The 22,701-nt window shown below is 42.9% G+C and overlaps 1 long non-coding RNA gene and 1 pseudogene across 2 annotated transcripts in view; one reads left to right on the top strand and one right to left on the bottom strand.

Annotated features, from left to right (window-relative positions):
- Positions 1-9,363: 9,363 nt before the first annotated feature.
- LOC112934946 (uncharacterized) overlaps positions 9,364-22,701 on the bottom strand; it is a 46,668-nt gene continuing 33,330 nt past the window's right edge. For both annotated transcript variants that reach the window (XR_012000917.1, XR_012000919.1), the window contains one exon: positions 9,364-11,510. This is a non-coding gene — a long non-coding RNA (uncharacterized lncRNA). The remainder of the gene's footprint in view (positions 11,511-22,701) is intronic.
- Positions 18,085-18,544, top strand: LOC112934934 (small ribosomal subunit protein uS13-like; annotated as a pseudogene).

Here is a 22,701-nt window from a genome sequence, read left to right as displayed (position 1 = left end):
TCCAGGGAATTCTTTGCAACTGAAAATGAAGTCAGGAGATTGCAAACAGCTTGCATGACCCATCTGAGCCCAGCAACATCCTCAGAGAGGATGGTGGAGGCAGCTGCGCCCCCAAATGTGCCCAAAACACATCCCCGGCTCCTACACGGGCCTGCCCGTTCCCCCACACCCACACCGTGCTGCCTTCTTTTTCTCCAAAAAAGGCATTAACTGAGAAACTGAAAGATGATTCTTCTTGGTTTTTCTGTTTGTACTTGCCCCTGCCCCAGAGCCAAAAGACTGACAATCTACCAATTTAAACACCCCAGCTTTGCTGGAAAGACCCCCAAAGGCACACGTATGAAAGCATTAACTTCACACACAAAGACTAGACCCGCTATATTTACTGAAGTCTCACAACAGTGTGTGGGGATACAGAGATCACTCGTCTACACCAGACAAAAGGCTCAAATACTTCTTCCAGGAAAATCAAGAGGAAGTGGGTTTTTGGGTTGACTTGAATCTCATCCTTATCTAAGCATTAATAAGCACAGGAAAGGTGGTGAGCCCTACAATCCACACTGTACTACGGTGTGTAGAAAATATAAAACTTGCTCTAACTCTCTGAAGAAAGTCCGTGGTATTTTGATAGGGATTGCATTAAGCGTGCAAATTGCCCTGGGGAGCTTTGACATTTTCACAATATTAATTCTGCCAATCCATGAGCATGGAATGTTTTTCCATCTCTTTGTGTCTTCCTCAATTTCTTTCAGAAGTGTTCTGTAGTTTTTAGGGTATAGATCCTTTACCTCTTTGGTTAGGTTTATTCCTAGGTATCTTATGCTTTGGGGTGCAATTGTAGATGGGATTGACTCCTTAATTTCTCTTTCTTCATTTAGTGAAAGGGAATAAAGGGGAAAGGAGGAAAAAATGAGTGGGAAATATCAGAAAGGGAGACAGAACATAAAGACTCCTAACTCTGGGAAACGAACTAGGGGTGGTGGAAGGGGAGGAGGGCGGGGGGTGGGGGTGACTGGGTGACGGGCACTGAGGGGGGCACTTGACGGGATGAGCACTGGGTGTTATTCTATATGTTGGCAAATTGAACACCAATAAACAATAAATTTATAAAAAATTAATTAATTAATTAATTAAATAAAATAAAATAAAATAAAATGAAATAAAATAAAAAACTTTTCTGATCCACAGAAACAGGTTCTCCATAAAGCTGGGGAAGCTTAGTCATCAGGAGCCCTCACTTACACAATCCCTTCCTGGTCTCCTTCTCAATAAATATTTGCTTTCTTATTTAATTTCCTTTTGTAACCTTTTTCTAGAAAAGGGTCTCTAAATTCTATAAGCTGCAGACTCCACGAAACCTGGGTTCTCTCCTCCGCAAGTAAAACAATGGGTCATGTGCTCTTACACTTTTTTATCTTTCTAAATGGTAATCGTGGTAAACACACACACACACACACACAACACGTACCATCTCAACCATTTTAGGTCAGTGGTATTAAGTCCACTCACATTTGGTGTTTGTTTTAAAGAATTTTTTTTAAGTAATATCCACACCCAACATGAGGTCCGAACTCATAACCCCAAAATCAAGAGTTGTGTTCTCTGACTGAACCAGCCAGGCTGCCCCACATTCCCACTGTTGCGCAACCATCTCTCCACCATTTGTCTCCAGGACTTCTTCCAACTTGCAAAACTGAAGCTTGCAAAACAAGACAGTAAGTCCCACCATTTACTCTCTACCTCTATGAATTTGACTACTCCTAGATGCCTCATGTCAGTGGAATCCTATAGTATTTGCCTTCCTGTGACTGGCTTCTTTCACTTAGCGTAGCGTCCTCCAAGTTCATCCATGTTGTAGCAAGTGACAGGATTTCTTTCCTTTTTAAGACTAATATTTCACTGTATGTACCATCTTTTGTGTATCCATTCGTCTGTGCATCGACATTTGTATGTGTTTTTTAGTTCAAGATAAATGCATGCAACCATTTGGAAAGCCATGCCCTTGCTGTAGAATCAGGTCTACAGGATGTGCAATCGCGGTCCTTTGGTGGTCATATCTGCGTGAGGACTCGGGGATTTTCTTTCTGAGGTCAATGAGAAATCAGAAGGGGACCGTTCGCAGTTAGCTTTTCTTTGGCAGCCCGTGAATGAGCCCCTAACAAATAACACGGTCTGCATTTCCTCACCTGGATATTCCGCATTTCTTTCCATATCTCTGAACCTATCTATCCCGGTTTTTTTTTTTTTCAGCCAACCAATACATATGTACTGAGAGATATTATTTCATTTTGTTTTCAACTATTATTTAGCACCTTCAACATTCTGGGTGTAATACTCCACTGTAGAAGGCCAAATGTAAAAAATAAAATAAAATAAAATAAAATAAAAATAAAAGTAGGCCTGAATAAATTCACATTCCAGAGGAGGGGATAGATTCGCAGATTCTAATCCAGCGTAACAAGTTCAGTAAGAGAGGCATATGCAAGGGCCCCCGGGAGCACATTGAGGGAAGGATTAGTTCAACGTAGAGGAGTCAAGCAAGATTACCCAGGGGAAGTAGCATTTAAACTGGGCATTGCAAAGAATATTTGTCTGGTGATCGAAGCTGAGAAGAATATTCCATGTAGAGGAAACAGAGTGAACAAGAGGCCTGCAGATGTTTGCTATGTTCAGGAAAAAGCAAATACCTTGGTATCTGGTGGGGAGAATGCAATCGTAGGAGCAGCAAGATAGGAGATGCAAAGGAGATTGGGGCTAGGCTGTGGAGGGTTTCCGAGGCCTGCTAAGGAATGAGAACTTCTTCCGATGGGCAGTGGGAGCCATTGAAGATCTTCAAGTGGGGAGAGGGAGCGTCATGACGACGTCTGTGTTTAGGAACCACCATCCTTTCACCAGTCTAGCCACGTGCAGGATAGGTTAATATGAAGAGACGTTGGCAGGATAGGAGCAAGGGCAAGCGGAAAGGACGAGGAGATCCCTTAATCTGAGTGAATATTTAACCAAAAGACAGTGTTTTTCCTCTCCATCAGCAGAAATGAGAGATGATAAGCAGGTTGAATCCAATCACACACACACACACACACACACACACACACACACATTGCATTTCTGCCCCTTTGAGTTTTAAAACTGCTACATAAGTGGACGTGTGCATACACAATGTCATAGAAGAAAATGCTAATGTTAAAAAAAAGAATATGCTAATGTTACCTACCTCTGGGCAGGGAAATTAAGGACAATTTTTTTTTCTCTGTGCTCTCCTCTATTTCCCAATGTTCTATATTCCAGTGTGTTTTTCTCCTAGCAATAGGAAAACCATATTTTCAAAAGGCCATTTTGTTTCTTGTCATCCTTAACTCTTCAATGCGTTGGAAGTTATCATTTGACCGTGTAGCGGGTTGGGGAGGGGTGCAATAGAATCAGGGATCCTTCAAACCCAGTCTACTTACTCTTCCATCACCCCCAAAACAAATGCATATGAGTGATGGGGAGGCAGGGAGAAATACACACGAGAAAGTGTGTGACACTTTCCTATGCACACAGGCAGCATCTATGTTGTGAAAGGGAATGGAGCAGACAATGAGGAAGATGTGAATTGGAGAGGGGAGCCCTTCAGGTGATCAGGGCACCCAGAGAAGATGGTGGGGCTTGTACTAGTTTATCTTGCAGATGGAAAGAGGGAAGCCTAGGAAGATGATATTTCAAGTTGGTGGAACAGTGTGAGTGAATAGGAATGCATGCGAGGGTTTGGCAGAGGGTGAGGAGACCAGACAACTTGGAACAAAGGGCACATGTGGGACAAAAGGTTGGAAAGGTGCATTTGAGACCCAGAATCCATTAGGCAGTGGGGAATCGATGTTAGTTCTGAGCAGCAGCTCTGATGCAAGAAACACAGGACTTTAGGAAGATCAGTTGGAGGGTGGTAGGCAGGAGACATTGCCAGGGGAGGAAATGGGGTTGGGGTGTGGCTTCCTGATTGCCACACACACCTAGATGTCTGTTGCCAATACTATATTTTTACTCGTTCCTTCTAAATGTGCTGTTTCTTTCTTTAAAAATGAAAACAAAAAAAATAAAAAATAAAAAAAATAAAAATGAAAACAAAAATAATAAATAAATAAATAAATAAATAAATAAATAAATAAATAAAAATGAAAACAGCTTTATTGAGATATGATTCACATACCATCCAATTTACCCATTAAAAGTATAGAATTAAAAATAATAATAATAATAAATAATAAATAAAAAAATAAGAGTATAGAATTGTCTGGAATATGTGCACTTGGTTGTACAAACATCGCCACAGTGTAATTTTAGAACATTGTTATAAAAGGAACCTCATACCCATCAGCAGTCACTCCCTATCCTGCCGAACTCCTCAGCCCTAAGCAACCGCATATCTATTTTCTGTCTATATGGATTTATGTACCTATGCTGGGTCTTCCATGTACATGAAATCACACAATATGTGACCTTTTGAGTCCAGCTTTTCTTTCACTTCACATCGTGTCTTCAAGGTTCATCCACATTCGTGTAGCACATGCCAGACTTCACTCCTTTGTGTCATCAAATAATGTTCCATTGCGTGGATATGTCACATTTTGCTCACCATTCATCAGCGGATGGGCATTTGGGCCGTTTCCACTCTGAGGCTACTATCAATAATGTTCCTATGAACACCCATGCACAAGGTTTTGCATAGCCCTAGGTTTTCATTTCTCATGGGGCTCTCCCTAGGAGTGGAGCTGCTAGATTGTAGGGTAACTACACTCTGTCTCTGACCTATGTCTGCTCTCTGATGAACCATCCTGTTCGCTTGCTTGTTTGTTTATGAAGCTGGCTTATGTCTCACCCAGTGTGACTCTGAATTTCACACCCTAACCAGTGGCGTGTCCACCTTAACTCAGTCTCACTTGTAATTTTCAAAGCCAGGAAGGAAGTAGGTGGTGTGTCAGAGCCTTCTGCTCTGCTCAAAAAACAGATGTGATCACAGAACAAGTCACAGCGGCCCACATTTGGGCTACTCTTGAGCCTCCTACGCTTTCATGATAAGGGAAACCAAACATCAATTTCTCTCAGCCTATCTTTCTATCTATCTATCTATCTATCTACCTAAATCTGGGTAAATCAGAAGCATCCTGTGCAGGTGCTTTCAGTCAAGGACCTTCTGCTACAACTGTCTTCCTTGTTGGCTTAAACAAGGATTCCATAAGGAGGAATCTCAAGATCTCAAAACTGATTAATAGTCAAAGCCAAAGTCGGAGCCCAGCGCTTTAGAAATGTGTGTAAAATTAGAAATATCGAGAAGTGTTAAGGTTTTTAAGGTTTTAAGCAAGAACCCCTGAGACATAAATGGCAATCAAAATGAAAGGAAAAAGAGCCACCCTTTGGAGCCCCAGGTCAAGGCGATGTCACTTAAAACAAACAAAAAATGCAGTCATGGGTGAGATAAGAGAGAGTTTTGAATAAACACCTGGTATCTTCAGATTCCAGAACACCTCCTGCCCTAGGAGCCACTGCAGGTAACCAAAATCACATACAATAGTCAAAATGCTGGGTTGGCCGAAGCCAGCTAATTGACCTATGATCGATAGAAAAGACCATCGATACGTGGTTAAGCAATAGGAAATGACTGACCTGTACTGAAGGCTTGACAATGGAGGGAGCAAGATTTATACTTCAATATTGTTCTAACAATATTTCAACATCCCTGCCAGGCCTGTGGGATCATAAATAGATTCTGCTAAGAGTAATAACCTTACTCTCAGAATCCTGTATGTATGGGAAATAGGGTGCCAGGGGAACAGACATGCTGAGACAGAGGCGTTATAAAACTCAAGCTAGGAAAGAGATTTATGCTTCGGGGCTATGGAACAAAACATCCCAAGGAACACAAGATGACGGCCTGTCTTCCCATTATTGGGAGCTTGTAACCTACAAAGAAACATAAGAGGTAACAAGCACCTTGACGTTAGAAACAGTGAACTACCTGCCTTAAGAAAGTAAGGATTTCGCTGCTGTGGTGCAAAAGTGTTGTACAAACTGGCTTTGTACACACTCCTGGTAATCAGGAGAGTGATCTGTTCACTTGGAAGAGACAGATGACCTCCTTCCCTTGTTTCTGAGCTCTCATTCCGATTAATCAGCACAACTTCTGGAGAAGGAAGTCGTAACATCTCCTTTGAGATATTCTTAGAAAAGAGTCTTTCTGGGGAATTACATAAGCTTCGGATTTCTGTCATTCCCCTGCTCCCAGGTATCACTTTGCTCAACCTCCTGTTGCCATGTGCCAGCTCCACGTCACCTCCCCAACCCTGAAGCCTGGCATTTGGTCGGCGGGACACCTCCAGTGGGTTCTTTCTACGCCAGGCAAGCTTTCCCTGTCTCTCGTGCCAGATTCTTCCTTTCATCTCCTGGCTGGCTGCCTCGGGATTGATTGAGGTGTCATAGTGCATCTAAGGGTACTTAGAAAGTCAAGGCTAGGTAGTACACTGTGAGACTGGCCTCTGTTCTTGTCCATGTAGATCTCATTGCATAACTTCAGTTTACCTGCCCTCCTTCTTTCCTGGCCTGTCCAAGACCAGAAATACTGAAAAGAGATGAAGGAAGGTGTTTTTAGAAAGTCACAATAGGGATGCCTGGGTGGCTCAGTGCTTGAGCATCTGCTTTCCTCTCTGGGCGTGATCCCAGAGTCCTGGGATCGAGTCCTACATCAGGCTCCCACGGGGAGCCTGCTTCTCCCTCTGCCTGTGTCTCTGCCTCTCTCTCTGTGTCTCTCATGAATAATAAATAAATAAAATATTTTAAAAATAAAAAAAAAATTAAGTCACAATAGCCCATCATACTCAACAAGAGACTTCAACTAGCAATGCCTTTAAAAGTTTTTCTTCTTTTTTTTTAAGATTTTATTTATTTATTCGTGAGAGACAGAGTCCAACGTGGGACTCAATCTCAGGACTCCAGGATCACGAAACTGCTGAGCCACCCAGGGATCCCCTAAAAGTTTTTCTTCTGAGCTAAAATTAACAACACAGGAAACAACAGATGTTGGCAAGAATATGGAATAAGGGGACCCCCTCTTACACCGATTGTGGGAATGCAAACTGGTGCAGCCACTCTGGAGAACAGTAGGAAGGGTCCTCAGAAAGTTGAAAATAGAGCTACTCTGTGATCCAGCAATTACGCTACTAGGTATTTACCCAAAGGATACAAAAATACTGATTCAGAGGGGTACATGCACCTTGATGTGTGTAGCAGTGCTATCAACAATAGCCAAGGGATTCCTGGGTGGCTCAGTGGTTTAGCACCTGCCTTGGGCCCAGGGCGTGATCCTGGAGTCCTGGGATCAAGTCCCACGTCGGGCTCCCTGCATGGAGCCTGCTTCTCCCTCTGCCTCTCTCTCTCTCTCTCTCTCTCTCTCTCTCTCTCTCTGTGTGTGTGTGTGTCTCTCATGAATAAATAAATAAAATCTTTAAAAAAACAACAATAGCCAAATTATGGGAGAAGCTCAAATGTCCATCAACCGATGAATGGATAAAGAAGAGGTGGTACATATATACAATGGAATATGACTCAGCCATCAGAAAGGATGAAATCTTGCCATTTGCAGTGATGTGAATAGAGCCAGAGTGTTATGCTAAGTGAAATAGGTCAGAGAATGACAAATATCATTTCACTCATATGTGGAATGTAAGAAATAAAACAGATGAACATAGGGGAAGGAAGAAAAAAAGAGGGGAAGGGGAGACAACCCATAAAGGACTCAACTAAAGAGAACAAACAGAGTTGCTGGAAGGAAGGTAGGCAGAGGATGAGCTAGATGGGTGATGGATACTAAGGAGGGCACTTGTGACGAGCACTGGGTGTTGTACGTAAGTGACGAATCACCAAATTCTACTCCTGAAACCAATATTACACTGTACGTTAACAAACTAGAATTTAAATAAAAACTTTAAAAAACACAAGTAAATACACTATGTTAAACTGAATTTAAATAAAAGAAAAAATAAAATTTAAAAAGACAAGCAAAAAAATAAACGTTTTCTTTTAGTTTTTTTTTTAAGTTTTTCTCTTCTTTTCTTTTTTTTTTTTTAAGATTTCATTTATCTATTTGAGAGACAGAGAGAGTGTGTGAGCATGAGGAGGGAAGGGGCAGAGCGAGAGGGAGAAGCAGGCTCCCCACTGAGCAAGGAGCCAGACCTGGGGCTTGATCCCAGGACCCTGAGATCATGACCTGAGCGGAAGGCAGACGCTTAACCAACTGAGCCCGCCAGGTGCTCCTTTCAGCTTTTCTTTTAATGCTACATTCCCAATAAGAAAAACCTTGCATTTAACTGAGCTCTGCTTATACTCAAATTTCCATTTCAACAACCAGGGTGGAAGGCCCAGCAGATACTCCTCCAGGGTGAAACATAGCAAACTACATTAACTGACATTCAAAGAAAATAAAAAATCTTCTGTCAATGAGACAACAGTGTCCCTGCCTATGATGAAAGCGCTTTTTTTAAAGTCCTACATAATTTCATGCACCTTGCTTGCCCCCTAATATCTGTTTATGAAAAACAACAATCTATACATTACACGGCTTACTTTTCTCCCTTTTTATAATTAACTTTTTACAGTACAAATATGCATTTGTGCTTGAAAACTCAAACAAGACAGAAGCGTATAAAGTAAAAAAGTCAAAATCTGGGATCCCTGGGTGGCTCAGCGGTTGAGCGCCTGCCTTTGGCCCAGAGCATGATCCTGGAGTCCTGGGATCAAGTCCCACGTCGGGCTTCTGCATGGAGCCTGCCTCTCTCTGCCTACGTCTCTGCTGCTCTCTCTCTCCTTGTCTCTCATAAATAAATAAAAATTAAAGAGAGAGAGAGAGAGAGAGAGATTCACTACAATCTCTATAAAATTTAGAAAAAAAAAAGTCAAAATCTCTGATCATATTTCCCTGGGCCCCACAAGGGTGGGACCCCTCCCATATGGTAGGAATGTCCACCATGTGTTATTCCAGAACTTTTTCTATGTATATACGTCTGTTTATATGGATAAGTGTTGTGAATTTTATTTTTCTACACACACTGGTGTGTGCTAAACACATTGTTCTGAAAGTTGCTTAACGTTGAGTCAGAAACATTTTCCACGTCAGCTCATGTAACCCTGCCTCACCCTCCTTAGCAAATAATAGTTACCACTGTACCATAAAGTATTCCACTATTTCCCAGTGTGGCTGTTTGATGCAAGCAACGCTGCCATGAATATCCACGCGCGGTGACATACACTGCTGAGTCAACGTCCAGGAGCATCACTGCCCTGTTAGGTGTTGCCAAATTGCTCTCCATAAAAGTTTATAACGATGAACACTCCCACTGATTGAATCTGAGTTTATTTTTATTTATGTTTACGAATTTGGGAGATGAAAATCACATTTTATTATTGTTCCTGTTTGGATGTTCCAGAGTACTTGTGAGGTTGAGGAACGTTTCGTGTTTCTTGGCCATTTGTATTTCTTTACGTGTCGACTGCCTTCTGCTGGCCCCTGTCTGGGGGAAGAGAGCCCTACTTTTTTTCTTGTGGTTTCAGGATGTTCTTTATATATGATGGTTCTCATATGGTTCTGGGGAAACATTTCCTCTCTCTCTCTGGTGCTTGACATCTCGTTTTGTTTAGGCATAATTCGTTAAATAGAAGTTTAAAAAACATTTCTGAGAGCAGGTGCTTCAGTTTCTCCTTTGGAAGGCCATCTTCACCCCAAGATGATTTCAAAAGGGGGGGGGGGGCGCTGTACTTTCCTCTAGTACTTTTTATGAAAGCTTTTTAATATTTGAATTGTTAATTTATTTGGAATATGCTTCTGAGTGTGGTATGAAACAAAAATTTAACATGACATCATGGTGATGGTATCCCATTCCTATCTTTAGTGGAAATCTCCTAATGTCTCATTATTATGCTATTCGCAGAGGTTTCCTACTTTATCAAAGCTTATTAACAGCATTTTTTTTATTATTATTATTAACAGCTTCTTTTAAGGGGATCCCTGGGTGGCTCAGAGGTTTAGCGCCTGCCTTCAGCCCAGGGCGCGATCCTGGAGTCCCGGGATCGAGTCCTGCGTCGGGCTCCCTGCATGGAGCCTGCTTCTCCCTCTGCCTGTGTCTCTCCCTCTCTATCTCTCATGAATAAATAAATAAAATCTTTAAAAAAAAAGTTTCTTTTAAAATAAAGAATGCATATTGAATTTTGTCAACTGTCTTTTCAGCATCTGATAAGATCACTATTTGATTATTCTCCTTTAATTGAGTAATAATTAATTAATTGCATTATTGGGCCTCCTAATGTTGAAATTGCTTATTTTCCTGGGAGTTACATTTCTCGATTTTTCAGTATGTCTCAAATTTCTGATAGAAAAGGAAATGATATTTTTATCCCACGTTGTTTGAAATGATTTGAAAGTGGAAGTCTAATTATTCTGCTTTTCCAACGTCCAAAGCCCTATTAGCCACACAAAAGAATGTGTTTGTATTTTTGTTTCCTTCTAAAAAAACAAATGGGCAAGTGGATACTATAGCATGTGGCCCAAGCATTACATTTACTCTCCTGAGATTTTTTTTCTCTACACTTTCATTCACATTCAGTTGGAGGCCTTCTTGTCATGCGGTAAGCACTTACTAAAGAGCTTTCATGTGTCAGGTTCTGGGCTTGCTGTTATAAGGCTTCAAAATACCTAAGAACTAGTCTGTCCTCAATCCACAGAAGCAACACAGGATTATCTGGGTCTCATCTTTTATCTATAAACTCAGAGAGAGGCCACGTTTATGCTACCTGATGCACAAAAGGCCCAATATCAAACATTAACAGCAGCCCTAATCTCTGTTTACTACACGGACCTCTCTAGGTATCATCCGCGCATACCATCATACTAACCATCTGTGTGTTGTTAGGTGACTAATAAATTATTTTTAAATAAAACCGATGATGATGAGAGTATTAAAGAATAATGAGAACTGGCAGCCACAAGAAGCATTAGAGAAATCAATGTAGAACCATATACGTACATAAGGTCATTTAAACCATCTTTGTATTCTCACCAGTGACGTACAAATGGTTTCGAAATATTCTCAATGACCTCTCAACCTGAACTTAGTTCTTGTTTTCACTCATCAGAATCTGTCAAGTATTCAAATAACACTAACTGATCTGTTTCAACCTGTCAATAATTGATGATGAAACTTCCTATACTTACTGAAACAGATCTTATTAATTTGTGTTAATACATAATTTATAAATCAAATGTAATTTTTTCAGCCCCAATTATTTGTGAAAACTCTTGATAACCTCAATAAGTATAAATCAAACAGGAATGATCTTGCATAAGGAAATTTTCTCTTGGGACGCCTGGGTGGCTCGGCGGCTGGGTGTCTGCTCAGGGCGTGACCCCAGGGTTTCAGGATCAAGTCCCACGTGGGGCTCCCTGTGGGGAGCCTGTGTCTCTGCTTCTCTCTGTGTCTCTCATGAGTAAACTAAAAAAAAAAAAGAAAGAAAGAAACATTCTCTAAGCCAAATGGAAATTAAATGAATAACAATAGAAAGATATTGAAGAAAAAATAAGGAAATTACATTTTTTAAAGTCATTTCCTTTCCCAGGTACATCACTAACTTCCTAGTTTTTCAATAAGTATTTGTTAGAATGGTGAGAAGATTAAAGTGGAAGAATTTTGATCTTTTAAAACCTGTATACACTGCTTTTTCAAAAGCAGACATTGAAAAGGGCAATAGGGGGCACCTGGCTGACTCAGTCAGTAGAGCAGGAGACTCTTGATCTCCAGGTCATGAGTTCAAGCCCCACGTTGGGGCCTAGAGCTTACTTTAAAGAAAGAAAAAAAAAATAACAACACATGACGTGTGATGCTGAGCTCTGCATTCTTTGAGAAGACAATTTATTGAACAGAACTGTAGAAAAAATAATTGAGGAATCATTACTACTCTACCGACGAGACTTACAATCATTCTGAAGTTTTTACTGAGTACTTATACTTTCCAGAACTTTATAAACTAAGGATAACTTTTGTCTAGGAAAGTAAGAAGAGTACTTGCTTACAATGCAAAACCAAGTTTCAGCTGTAAAATAAAGCCTTAAGAGACAACATCAGCAAAAGGAAAAGCAAAAATTCTAAATACTTCTCTGACAATTCTAATAAGAGGATATATTTATTTTTCCAAAAAAAAATTTTTTTTAATTTTTTCTATAAAAAAAGAAGTGTTTTTTTTTTTCTATAAAAAGGAAGACCATTATAGAAACTCAGATGTCTGAACTATGAGCGGGTTACAAGGAAATTATAATTGGAAACAAGAGTAAGAGCAATAAAGATTTCTCTTTTCCATTTCTCTTTTCAAGTTGTCTTTTCCCCACATTTATCTTTTCTAATTGGTAAGTAAGTGATAGAAAGGAAATGGTTAAATTCAAAGTGTTAAATTCCTTTAGTTTCCAAATGATGACCTGCTTTTATAATAAGTGTTTTTCTTTGTTTGTTTTGTTTTTTTAAGTAGGCTCCTTGCCCAAAGTAGGGCTCAAACTCACCACCCGAAATCAGGTGCTTTACCAACTGGCTGAGATACTTTACCAACTCAGCCAGCCGCGCGCCCCTCTTTGCTTATTTTAAATTGGTTCTTTCAAAATTAGGAAAAGTACTTGCTTGTTGAAAAAAAAATTAAGATTTATTTGTTTATTTTAGAAAGAGAAAGAGAGAGTGCATGGAGTGGGGGAGGAAGGGCAGAGGGAGACAATCTCAAGCAAACTCCCCACTGAGCCAGGAGCCCTGCTCAGGGCTCTATCCAACCACCCTGAGATTATATCCTGAGCTAAAATCAAGAGTTGGATGTTTAATTGACTTAGCCACCCAACCAACCCTGAAAAAATCTTTTTAATATAAATGTACATGTAGTAAAATGTGAACTCCCCGCATCTCATTTCCATTCTCACTTCTCAGGGCTTGCCCTGCTTAACAGTTTTTGTTAAGGATCTTTCCAGATTCTTTTCTGGGCAGATAAAATATAGTTTTTCACATGAATATAAATATATGCTTATTTTACATATGGTTCTACCACTTTCTTTTTTTTCTTAATATGCCAAGTTCACACAGCTGCAAAGGTTGGGCATTGAGACATGACTGTTGGTATCACTCCAGGACGTACTTTGTTTCCAGGACACAGTTGCCAATAATTTAGCACCAATCTGGGAAGACTGGTTTAGCAGTACTATATAGTTATATGACAACAGTTGAATTCTTAATTCAACCAAGACTTTTTTTAATAGCATTTTCTTTTATTTTTTAAGTAGGCTCCATGCCCTACATGAGGCTTGAACTCATGACCCTAAGATCAAGATTCATATGCTCTACTGACTCAGCCAGCCATGTGCCCCCAGTCAAGACTTTTTTTTTAAATAGGCTCCATGTCCAGGGTGAAGCACAGTTTGAACTCACCACCCTGAGATTGAAACCTGAGGTGAGATCAAGAGTTGGACGTTTAACCCACCCAGGCACCCCAAAACATTCTTGATCAGAGACTTGTAAATACCCAACAAGCAGAAAATAAAATGTGGTACATCAACTAGAGCACATATCAATTATGAAAATTATAAAAACTATGTTCCAACATGGAAAAGTGATTGTGGTGAAATCTTAAAAGAAAAATGGTATCTTCTGGTGATATTTTCTAAAACAAGAGAATTTTACACCAAACCTAAGTTGATATCTTCACCTCCTATAACAAAACTGCCACCTAGATTTAATGGAAATTTCCCCCTTTAAAAAAATATAAAGTCCTGTCTCCCAGGGCAGATATAATAAAAGCCTTTTAGAAACTCCAAAGTTGGGAAGACTGGATGGCTCAGCAGTTGAGCATCTGTCTTTGGCTCAGGGGGTGATCCCGGGTTCCAGGATCAAGTCCCACATCGGGCTCCTGATAGGGAGCCTGCTTCTCCCTTTGCCCATGTCTCTGCCTCTCTCTCTCTCATGAATAAATAAATAAAATCTTTAAAAAAAGAAGAAGAAAGAAACCCTCAAGTCATTAAATAATGATTATTAATTATTATTTTCCTATAGATGATGAGAAATCAGTATGGCTTGAACTGTGTCCTCTGAAAAGAAAGGTTGACACTAAATGACTTTTTCTTTTTTTTAAGACTTTATTTATTTATTTATTTATTTATTTATTTATTTATTTATTTGACAGAGGGAGAGAGAACACCAGCCTCGAGAGCAGCAGATAGAAGGAGAGGGAGAAGCATACTCCCTGCTGATCAGGGAGCCTGATGCAGGGGTTCCATGCGAGGCTCCTTGCGGGGCTCCACCCAAGGACCCTGGGATCATGACCTGAGCCAAAGGCAGGCTCTTAATCAACTGAGCTACTCAGGCACCCCAGATGTTGACACTCTAATCCCTGACACCTACAAATGTGACCTCATTCAATACAATACAATACAATACAAATTCAATTCAATACAATACAAATGTGACCTAATAGGGTCTTTCCAGATGTAATCAAGTTAAGATGAAGTTTTCAGGATGGACCCTTAGGCCACTATGACCAGCCTCCTAAAAGAAGAGACCCATTGGACACAGACACACAGAGAGAACACGCTGTGAGGACACAGGCTGTGATGAGACCCAGTTGTGCTGCCAGGAGCCAAGGAACCCATGAGGTTGGCAGGAGCTGCAAGACGTGAGGAAGGAGCCTCGCCTGGAGGCTTCCAAGAGAGCATGGCCCTGCCAACACCTTGGCTTTGGACTTCTGGCCTCCGGAACTGTAAGAATGAGTTTCTGTTGTTTTAAGCCACCCAATTTGTTGCATTTTGTTACGGCAGTCCTGGACAACTAATACGGGACTCGTCCAAGGTCTTCAAGAGAGGCTGGAGAAAACCAGTATCGACTGAGAACCTGCGATGTTGCTCCAGGCTCTGTGCTAGAGGTCTTACCTGTTTCTTTCCTGCTAAGGAGGACAGGGCATCTTACAGATAAGGGAATTGCAGCTCGGAAGCTAAATGCTGAAGTCCCCTCAGCTGGCAAGGGCTGAGGCTGGGCCCGTCCCCAAGCCGCAGGGTTTCCAGCAGTGCTTGCAGAGCACCATTGCCAAGGACAGAGCCTCCGTCTGCGAACCGATTCAGCAGAATTGCGTACACGGATGTTAAACATCAGTTACGGGGCAACCTTTACCCAGGTGAACCAGGCCTTCGTGTCTCGCTGGAAGAGATGTGAATAAACAATCCCATCTGTTTACTCACAGACCTTCCTACTGAGTAGGAGAAGGAAAACACGCTGTGGGTGCTAGGGTGAGTGATTCTTTCTTTGGGAAATACCAATCACAGGCCATACCCTAATATCCAACCTACTTTTTGGTTTTAAAAGGTTGGCTTCAGGGGCTCCTGGATGGCTCAGTGGTTGAGGGTCTGCCTTTGGCCCAGGGTGTGATCCCAAGGTCCCTACATGGGGTCTGCCTCTCCCTGTGCCTGTGTCTCTGCCTCTCTCTGTGTGTCTCTCATGAATAAATAAATAAAATCTTTTAAAAAAAAAATGAAAGGTTTGCTTCAGCCTTCATATTCTCTTAAGGCTTCAATGACAGCGAGCTGGTCAATGATAGAGCTGGTTTCCAGGGCCACTATTCATTGATAAAGTCCATATGGTGTGTGATTAAGACTTTAAATTCAAACTCTGGAGCCAGAGTGGCTGGGTTCCAATGTGCTGAGACACACGCCGAGTGGGTGTACAGTGGGCTAGGTTCAGGCCCCACCCAACCCTTCAGCTGGCGTCCTTGTGCAGGGTCCTACCCACCCAACCCCTGCAGGTAGGTTTCCACACCCCCTGACTCTGGGGGGTAGTGTTCTCCGTGTCACACTATCCACCCAAAACATCGTACTGTAAAAATGAAGCCAAAACCGATCTGTGAGATCAAAACCATTGTATATTTGATACTCATGATACTGCTAATGAAATCACGCATTGCCTCCATCCAAAAAAGGAAAATAGAAACTAGGTATTACTCAATTCCCAGAGTATTCCTCCCATGGGACCACACTGGGAGAAAAGGCAGGAGCACAGCACGGTGGTGCTGGGATTTAGTCAGTGTAGCCCTTACACACTCATCCAATTCCATTTAGCAAGCAGGATCGGAACATGAAACCCTGGATATGGTTCGGGATATGTGTCTCCGGGAGGACTCATTAGCAGCTCATAGAGAAGAAGCCATTCCCTGGCGCCCCATTAATTACCGTGCTCCTGGCAACTCGGGCGGGCCCACATGCCTGCCTTCTGCACAAAAAGGTCACATCCTGGCGTTGCTAGTCAGATCTGTGCAAGATCTCATTGCTGTTCATGGTTATTTCCCTGATAATCGCTCCCCAGAGGTTGGTCTGGCTACAACCTAGAATAGTTGAGCATGGCAGTTTGCAAGATTTATGGAAAACAATTTTTCAGAAATGTGCTCTCAATTTTCATTGGGCAAATCCCTCTTTCTCTGGTAAGTGCTGGAGCATACGGAGCAGGTAAATGTTTTAATGGACAGCATAAAAGTAACATTTTTCTTCTGAAGTTGATGATCTTCACTTAGGGCTCCCAATCCCATTTTTTTTTTTTTTTACGATAGCAAGCGTTCAGCACAAATTAGAGGGAGAGGGGGAAACTCTGATCCTTCAACCTCACTATCTCCACAGCGCAGTAATGACTGCATCATTTCGCAGACTCGCATTACCCCCTCTGGTGCCTCCATCCTTGGGGAGCAAACTTTTATTGAATTGCTCTCCCCAGCTTTTAGTCTTCTCCCTGTCTTTTGTGTTATGTACATTGAACTCATTGCCTTCCAACACAGTTTAACACAATGAGATGAACATGGCCAAGGGCAGACTTTCCAGTCTCTGGGAGGAAAGATTCGTGGTAGAAACAATCACCTAATGAAAAGTGAGGAGAAAAAACACAGCGCAGGTAAACATTACCCATGTGGGTATGTGCAGCGCTTGGGTACTCTTCAGAATCACAACAATTGCCAACTGTTATTAATTTCTTCCTTTTTATGACATGAAAAAAAACAATAGGGGTCTTAGAATCGGCATCTAAGTGTGAAGTTAAAGTCACAGCAATACAACCCATTCACCTGTTGAGCCACAACCACTCATTAAGCAGCCGCTAGGCTTGACATGCCGATTTTTTATAGCCCCAGCGTAACCAACTATATGACGTTTACGCATGCTTTGGTGGCCTTCCTCTAGTTTCCCTTAACGCCTTCCATGTATCTCTAGCAATGCATTCATCACATTATATTGCAATTACCCGATAACACGTTTGTCCTCTAAGCTGACAGCGGCCCAGGGGCCATTGGAAGGGGCAGTGACACATTCTAGTCTCCTTTGAATGCTTGGCACCCAGACCCGGTGTGAAGTAATGAATGGCAACATGTGTTCCAAAAAATAATGACACCTCACACGGTAGCAAAGTAAGTTCTATTCTCCTAAGGCCCACTTTGAGAGTCAACAGGGAAGACTGGATCCCTCTGAGGAAGTAAGATGTTAAAAGAATAAGCTCTTTCTCCAAAAGTTAAATGTCAGGCGGGATGGGGTGACTGGATGATGGGCACTAAGGAGGGCATTTGATGGGATGAGCACTGGGTGTTATACTATATGCTGGCAAATTGAATTTAAATAAAATATTTTGTAAAAAAAAAAGTTAAATATCAGGGGAGTTTTTTTAAAAACTGCTATTAGATTTTCTTTTTAAGCATCGGGAGGACTTGCAGAGACCGTTTGGCAGACTCCACTGCTGTCTCTGCCCTCTATACGTAGAGAAATGGAGGTGATAAAATCGGCTTGAACTCATACACCTTGTTGCCAATGAGTCATAAGTAGAGTTCAGGTTATTGGATTCCCCAACCATCCCCCCTCCCATCCACACGCCTTGAAAGACCCAGCTGACCCACTGGGCAAAACAGACCATTCAAGGACTCACTTCTGCTTTTATAAATATAACTCCGTGTTTTAAAATGCAGATCAAAATAAAATAAAACAAAATGCAGATCGTCTCTCCCAAAAGAGGCCTACACACCACGGCCATGTCTCTAGTGATCCCTGAGAAGGTCCGGCACATTTTGTGGGTACGCAGGTAATAGCCTTTGCCATCACTGCAGCTAACAGTGTGGGGCGAAGTTGTGCTCCAGTGACGTTGAGGAAAGCAGACGTCAGCTCGCCAAGAGAGCCAGAGAGCTCACTGAGGATGACGTGGGACGTGTGGCCACTACCGTGCAGAATCTAAGCCAGTGTAAGATCCCAAACCAGTTTTTGAACAGACAAAAGGATGAGAAGGATGGAGAGGACAGCCAGGTCCCGGCCAATGGTCTGGACAACAGCTTTGTGAAGACCTGGAGTGACTGAAGATGCGGGCCCCCGGAGGCTGAGCCACTCCTGGGGACTTTGTGTGGGAGGCCGGCCCACCACCATCACAGGGCGCCAGGCCGCACCATGGGTGTGCCCGAGAGGAAATGAATCTGTAGGCCTCGTCTGTTAATAGTTTATACACCTAAAAATAAGTAAACAAACACATAAAATTCAGATCAGAGGCGCTCCTGGGTGACTCAGTCCATTCCCCTGTCTGCCTTCAGCTCAGATCAAGATCTCGGGGTCCTGGGTCGGGCTCCTCACTCAGCAGCGAATCTGCTTCTCCTCTGCTCTTACCCTCACCCATGCTTTCTCTCTATCAAATAATTGAACAAAATCTTTAAAAGTAAATAAATAAATCAATAAAATGCAGGTTAGGGAAGAAACAGCCCATAGGTCGTTGGGCCACCCCCTGGCAGTCTGAAGCTTACCTGCCCTCCCCACATCTGCTGCAGGATCTTGGCAGCCCTCCCCATGGTGCATGACACCCTCCGGGAAACCTCTCCTTACTGTTCTCTCATCCCCCAGGCCAGTCAGACTCCCTGTGTGCACCAGCCGGGCACCTTGTACTCCCCACTCATAGGACTTGGCTCAGTTTGAAGTTACGTATTTGTGTGATTGTTTAATTACCAGGTGTGAGATGTCTCCTCCAGATTAGGCTCAGAGTCGCAAACCACGTCTCTGGGGATCAGAGGCATTCTGAAAGCACAGCCCAACACACCTTGCCTTCAACATTCCAATTTAGGAGTGGGAGTGGGGCCAGTGGGACGGCATCAAAACTGTCTCTTCAAATCTACCTCTCTTGCTGGTATGGATCCTTCAAGCTCGGTTCAAGGCCCACCCCAGCCCCTTGCTCCTGACCCACTTTAGGGCTCCAGGGGTCCAGGGTGGGTCTCCCCGAAGGCTCCTTTGGTTCCCTTAGATATCTCGCACTCTCCCTGGTGGGTGCTGGCTCCCTGCAGCAGGGTGCTGCTGAGGCCTCCACATTCCTCAGACCCAGCTTTGTGCTATTACGCATGAGCTGTGGGTTCCAATCACAGAGATTTTAGTCAAGCCGCTCTTTCTGTTTCTACTCCCAGACCTTCCTCCCCACGGCTCGAGACTGGAGTGTTTCAGAGTTGGCAAAAAAGACACACATCTCTCCCCTCTGGTCTGGCAGCAAAGGCTCAGATCACACTGGTGTGCCTTGACCCTAACCTTGGGACAAATTCTTTGCTGGAATCTTCCTTGGTGACTCATATAAATAGTCCCCTGTACGGCCTACCGCATGGGCCCCCCATGCACCCCAGGCCCGTGTGCATTTAAGAGGAACAGAACTAAGTCTCAAGTTTGGACACCTGCTAAATTCAGAGAAAGCAGTAGGATGTCCGTGCCGGTGGTAGGAAAAGAGCAAGCTGAGACTGTCCTGGCTCAGAGGGGAGGAGGACCTCCTCCTGCACCCGTTCATTCAACAGCCATACTTAGGAACAAGGCTTTCCAGGAATAACCCATGCACAGGCACTGGAAATCCCAGCCAATGACACTTCCTGACTTGGAAGTCTTGGCAGACTCTGAGAAATATGGCCATGTGACTCCTGGACCAGAGGCAGGGATGGAGTGGAGGCCGTCAGCTGAAGACTCAGACATGACTGGTTTGACTCTTGGCTCCACCCCTTGCTGGAAATGCGAGTTTAGGCTGAGCCAAAGGCAGATGCTCAACCACTGAGCCACCCAGGTGTCCCAACAAGCTTATCTGTAGTGAAAGGAGGGGAAACTAATATTTATTATCTATTATGTTGTGCCAAGGTGACAGTAAATCTTGGTAGCTAATTGCTGAGATTTTGGAACCACAATGCCTGGGTTTAAATTCAGACTCTACCGCTTAACTAGCTGTGTGGTCTTGGGCAGGAGACATAAATTCTTAGTGCCTGGGTTTTTAATCCACAATATGGTGGTGATTGCACCCCCCCACCAGGATGTTTGTGAAAATTAAATGCAATAATTAGAACAATGGATGGCACAGAATAAATGCTCGATGTTAGCTATTATTGCTTCTCTGTGTTTTGTATAGAGCTCGAGCCTCACAACAACCCTTCAAGGGCTACGTTTCTCTCTCTAATCCCCCCTGAATGGGAAACTCTGACTGGGAAACCCGCCCTAGGTCCTCAGCAGCCCCAGCTCTCCCACCCAACATTTTGTGAGCCCAAAGCCTTGACCCTCCTCTACAGCCTGCTATTTTGCAGGTGGTTGCCACTGGTTCTCTCGAAGCATTAAAACAGTAACTAAAACATGACTTATGAGATGGATAGAGCATAGGTCCTGAAGCACGGCTGACATACAACACGTTCCCCTGTGTAGGGGGAGTTTTGGAGTTACTTTTGTTCCAGATTAAATTATGGTCACATTCATGGTGAATGAACCCTGAAGCCACCTGACGGCCAGCAGACAACATTTCAAACCAAAAGCTACATAACTGCAATGTCCACAATAGCCAAACTGTGGAAAGAGCCATGATGCCCTTTGACAGATGAATGGATAAAGAAGACCTGGTCTATATACGCAATGGAATATTCCTCAGCCATGAGAGAGGACAGATACCCACTATTCACTTCGACATGGGTGGAAGTGGAGGGTATTATGCTGAGTGGAGTAAGTCAGTCGGAGAAAGACAAGCATCATATGGTTTCATTATATGGGGAATATAAGAAATAGTGAAAGGGATTATAAGGGAAAAGAGGGGAACTGAGTGGGAAAAATTAGAGAGACAAACTGTGAGAGACTCCTAACTCTGGGGAACGAACAAAGGGTTGCAGGAGGGGAGGTGGTTGGGGGGTTGGGGTAACTGGGTGACAAGCACAGAGGAGGGCAATTGACGGGATGAGCACTGGGTGTTATACTATACATTGGCAAATCGAACTTCAATAAAAAAATTAAATAAAAAAAAGCTACATAACTGTTTGAAAAAGCAAAAGGGGGAAGGAACTCCTCGTTATTGAGTGCCAGAATGTTCTGCTATGCATTTCACGTGTTTTTTAATTCTCTCGGCGAGGTAAGTACTATTTCCCCCATTTCCTAGATGGGGAAATTAAAGCTCAGATGGATCATGTGACTTCTACAAAGGTCAGAGAGCCAGTAAACGTCAAAGGCAGCTTAACGACACAGGTCTACTCTGAGTGCCAGTGTCTTAGATATCAATAATCTCCGTAAGCACTGGTCATCCCTTCATGACGACCTCCCAAACCCCCTGCTTAAATGCAAAACTATCTAAAGCTTATCAAGTGTTTGCTGCAGGCCAAGCTCTGTTCTAAGCACTGACACCCAACGTCCCACCTCATTTTCATCCCAGTACTATCGTCATCCCAGTTCACAGAAGAGGAAACAGTTGATAGCTTGTTTCATGTCACAGATCCTGGAGGTGGAGCCAAGTAATTTCAGAGCCTGTGACCTTAAGCAGCAGGCTAGGCTTTACCCATAGAAAGAGGTTATGAGGGGATCCCTGGGTGGCTCAGTGGTTTGGCGCCTGCCTTTGGCCCAGGGCACAATCCTGGGGTCCCGGGATCGAGTCCCTCGTTGGGCTCCCAGCATGGAGCCTGCTTCTCCCTCCTCCTGTGTCTCTGCCTCTCTCTCTCTCTATGTCTATCATAAATAAATAAATAAATAATCTTAAAAAAAAAAAAAAAAGAGGCTATGAGCATGGAAAATAAACCGAGTATTCTTTCCATAGCAACATGCTAAACTGGAAAGAGCACTGGCCTACAGACAGCTGATCTGGGCTCTAACTGACTCTCTGGGCAGGTAAGCGCTCAATTTCCTTCTCAGTAAACTAGAAAGGTTGCACCTGTGTTTGCTCTGCTGCTAGAATCTATGATTTACAGCGCATCCGCATAAATGTCATAAGCAAATCGGTAGAGAAAATTTCACTTGGCCATAGGCACTCTTCCTCATGAAAGAGACCACCCAAGACTTTGTGGCCGTTTGTTAGCCTTCACCTGAGCTAGACACTTGCTTTCAAACTCTTATTTGGCCACCCTAGAGAATGCACTAAATATATTAATTTAGAGTTGATGTGTCCCCCATGTGAAAGTGATAGTTCAGCATATGCAACATGGATTTTTACTCTCTGGGATAGGTAGATAAATAGATGATTTTAGATAGACAGACTGGTGTGACACCGGGGCCACATAGACATGTGTCATTAAGCTGCCTCTGACACTGCTTGCCTGTCTGATCTTTGGAGAAGTCACATAACCTGAGCTTGAATTTCCTCATCTAGGAACTGGGGGAAATAGTGACTACTCCGCCAGAAGAATTAAATA

Source organism: Vulpes vulpes, chromosome 4, assembly GCF_048418805.1.
Source record: "Vulpes vulpes isolate BD-2025 chromosome 4, VulVul3, whole genome shotgun sequence".
NCBI lineage: Eukaryota > Metazoa > Chordata > Mammalia > Carnivora > Canidae > Vulpes > Vulpes vulpes.
The sequence above is the reverse complement of the archived record's forward strand: the minus strand, read 5'-3'. Positions and strand labels throughout refer to the sequence as shown.